Source organism: Panicum virgatum, chromosome 7K, assembly GCF_016808335.1.
Source record: "Panicum virgatum strain AP13 chromosome 7K, P.virgatum_v5, whole genome shotgun sequence".
In the NCBI taxonomy this organism is placed as follows: domain Eukaryota; kingdom Viridiplantae; phylum Streptophyta; class Magnoliopsida; order Poales; family Poaceae; genus Panicum; species Panicum virgatum.
In genome coordinates, this window is record NC_053142.1 from 11,657,316 (window position 1) to 11,661,134 (window position 3,819).

Consider the following 3,819-nt stretch of genomic DNA (forward strand, 5'->3'; position numbering starts at 1 on the left):
TCTTTCCCGGTCTGGGGTGCATCCTCCCGCGAGAGGTCGCCCGGGACTATGAAGACTGCTACACCTGGGTCTCACGAAACCCTGCTGCTCGGGGGACGTGAGGTTGTCACCTCCTCCCCCTACATTGATACCCTATCCTCCCTTAGGCTTGGTGCCGCGCATAGCTAGCTCGGACCGGGTCCACACCCATAATGGATAAGTGGCATGCACGTTTGACATAGTTCCTTCTCTAGGTCCACTAGCTCATTCTATATTGCTGAGGCGAGTATCTCCATCTAGGTGCGTATCCGCCGCAACGGTCCGCGTTCGGCACCCATTATAGGTATTGCCCGCCAACTCCTCAAAGGTTCCCGAAGAAAAGGTGTCTCCGAAGAGACATGCACCCGCCACAAGTGCTCCGTAGGATATGCCCAACACACACCCCCAGCTTTCTGATCCAAGGATCAGGCCAGCTTACTCGCCCCCGCTGAGTATCCCTAGTCACCAACTCCTCGTATGGTGGATCTCTACTCACGCCAAGACTATCATCACATATCCCACACATACACATGGTAGCCAAAGCATCTCACATATCACATCAAGGCACACTAGGAGTACAAGAAATACGGGTAAAATAAATGGCTATGCAGGTTCACCTCATCTCAACATAAAGTAAAGCAATAGCATAATCTAGCAAGCAATGCCTAGTAGGATTCAATTTCATAGGTGGGCGTGATCCTGGTAGTCACTCGTAGTCTCTCGGGGTCTTCGAGGGCTTTTGGTCATCCGGCACGTCCTTCTGGATCTTCCGAGCATCTGGGGAGTACTCCTGGATCCTCTAGTCATCCGGGGTGTCGATCAACTTCTCCTCGTAAGGACCTAATTGTAAATATGTATAAATATAGGGACCAAAGTGCAAAATTACACAAAACCGCTCAATAAGATCCAAATCACAATAAGACCTACTCTAATGGGTAGATCATAACTTTTGAAGAATTATGAAACTAGTTTCATAATTTTTGGAGATCCGGTTAATTTATTATGAACTTTCTAAGATGAAATAATTTTCTGAAATTAATAAATAAATCTATCCTATAAAGATAAAAAATAATTAAAAATCCTTCTCACCCAAACTGGGCCCACATACCTCTCACGCCGGACCCACGTGTCAGGGCCGAGGGAGGTGGAAGTGGTGGAGACCCATAGAAATCGCATGTTGGAGAGCATTTCTGCCAAGAAGGTTATTTTTTTCTCACCACACGTCCTCATACCCGCCGCCACGTACCCATTCAATAGCTGGTCAACGCTAGCTTCTTTCCTCTGCTCGCCGAATCAGAAAAAAAAAACGCTTTTCTCCTCTGCTGCTCGCCACCGCCGCCGCCTGATGTGTGCACGCCGCCTCCCCTCCGCTTCTTTCCTCTGCTCGCCGCCGCCGCCGCCTGATGCGCGCACACCGCCTCCCCTCCTCCCGCTCGCCACGTGCCACCGCCTCCTCCCCTCCTCTGCGTGAGCCACCTCCGCTCCTCCCGCTCGCCGCCCCAACGCCTCCTCCCACTCGCCGAGTGCACGCCACCGCCGCCCGTTGGCGGCAGCGCGCCACCGCCCCCACCCTCGCAGTTGCCTGGCCTCGCGGTGCGGCCCATTAAGGCGGAATGGGACCGCGGGAGTGGGAGGAGGCCGATTCGACGGCGAGCGCCTGGAGGGGTTGGAGGACGTGGCGGCGGCGAGCTCCATCGAGCGCGCAGTGAACAGGAGCCGAGCACCAGGATGAGGAGGAGGCTGTGGCGGTGTGCGGCGCCGAGCGGTAGGAAGGGGAGGAGACTGTGGCGGTGCGGTGAGCAGCGCGGCCGCGGCGAACAGGCTGTGGCAGCGGCAGCCGGTCAGTTCGGTACTTCGGTAACTGTGGGAGGAGATCGAGGCCGGCCTCGCGACGTGGGAGATCGATCCGACTTGTCTGACTTGATGTAGAATGGGTACCCACAGAGGCTCAAAAAGCCACGGAAACAGTGTTCCCTAACTAGGCAAGTCAGGGAATCCCGAGATCGAGGCCGAAGAGGAGCAAGTCAGGGAATCCCGAGATCGAGGCCAAAGAGGAGCCGGATGTGGAGGACGAGAACGAGAAGATGAGGACGCCGAGCACGATTCCGACTTCAGCGATGCTGCCCCGAACTAACTTTTCCATCCAGATATTTGATCCGAACTGCTTACTCTCTGCAAATTACATATGTTAATTTCGACTGATTTGGTCAAACTTTAAGCTGTTGTTTCCGTGCCCACAACACTGCTTATTTCACCAGTACCTCTACACCTACGGCAAATTTGACCAAACAGAGTTGTGATGGAATTTTCTGCTTCGCTTGAAGATGACAGAAACCCAAAGAGGCCACCGATGGAGTCAGACTCAGCAAAATTGGAGGAGCAAGAATGAATTTCTGGTGTCGTCAACGGTAATTTATTTTTAAAATTACTTTGTTCAATTACAAAACAAGATAAACAACAAACCAATTTGATACCAGCTAGCATTACAAATGCGAACTTCTAAACCTTATCATCCTTGACCAATCCTTTTCTAACCTGAAACACAGCCAAAATTTGTAGTATCTTTAGTCCAATTAACCAATCTGAGATTAGCAGAGAAAATATTTATAAATAGATGTTGAAAATAATACAATTTCTACCTTGACAACTTGGGCATTGCAATGTCATGATTCTCGACAAGGGGTGGGCTCATGTTGCAGTAAAATATATGATGCAGTGATTATTTTTAAAGTAATAATCAAGGCTTATTACTTTGTTACATAATATATGTATTTCAGATTACAAATTTACAATTACAAATGTTGTACCTCATGTGTTTAACAGAGCTTAGGTGGCAAAAGGCAAGAGATAGATACGCAAGCATGACAGATGAGCAGAAGGCCCAAAGGAATGCTAAAAGAAGGGAAAACTACCATCGTAAAAAGGCTGAAAGTCGAGCAGCCAATATGACACCAGAAACAACTGGTAATTTTTCCATTCTCATCTCACCATGAGTAACAACAGTATGTATACAAACATGCTAATGATGATTCCTTGTACGATTCCATCTGATATAACAATCATTGGGCAGATATTGGTGCACCTGTTGACTCAACAACTAACAAGCCTCTAGAACCACCTGGTACTCTTCATCTGTTAATGTTATAATGAATATGTGAATATTGCTTCAGCAAATTATTTTTATTGAACTTATTAGATGGTTATTTGCACAGTACCATTCCATCCTGTTGGGCAACATGCCTCCATAGAGATACCTCCAAAAGAACTCAAGAGAGAAAGAGAAAGAAAGAGATATGCTAACATGCCTGAGCTGGTGAAACATGAAAAGGTATTAAAGATTCAGAATATAAGGAGCCACAATAATATGTTGGCTTCTACCCCAACAAACATTCATTACTGGAAACTGAAATTTCCCTGTGTACTTGAAACCGTCAGGGATATATGGGAAAACCGTCAGAAAAATTATTTCTGACGGCAAACCGATAGGGATAAAATGACCGAGAAATTATAATTGCCTGTCGGTTTACCGAAAGAAATAATTTTTCTGACAGGATTTCCCTGTCAGCTCCCCATCAGTGTTAATAATTTAGCTATTATTTCCCTGTAGAACCTTACCGACAGGGAAATTCGATTATTAGTTTATTTAGCTATTATTTCCCTGTAGATCCATATTGCATTTCATAATCATGGGTTGCATAGGAATTGCGTAGATTATTAGTTTATTTACTAAAATATACTTTAAAGCAGCAGGAAGCCAAGAACTGAATACATTAAAGCAGCAGGAATGGCTGAAAGATGCTA

General features: G+C 46.8%; 1 long non-coding RNA gene across 1 annotated transcript; it reads left to right on the plus strand.

Annotated features, from left to right (window-relative positions):
• Nucleotides 1-1,433: 1,433 nt before the first annotated feature.
• Nucleotides 1,434-3,468, plus strand: LOC120639792. Its single transcript, XR_005661667.1, has 2 exons — nt 1,434-2,426; nt 2,842-3,468. It is a non-coding gene; the product is annotated as an uncharacterized LOC120639792 (long non-coding RNA).
• Nucleotides 3,469-3,819: the final 351 nt, after the last annotated feature.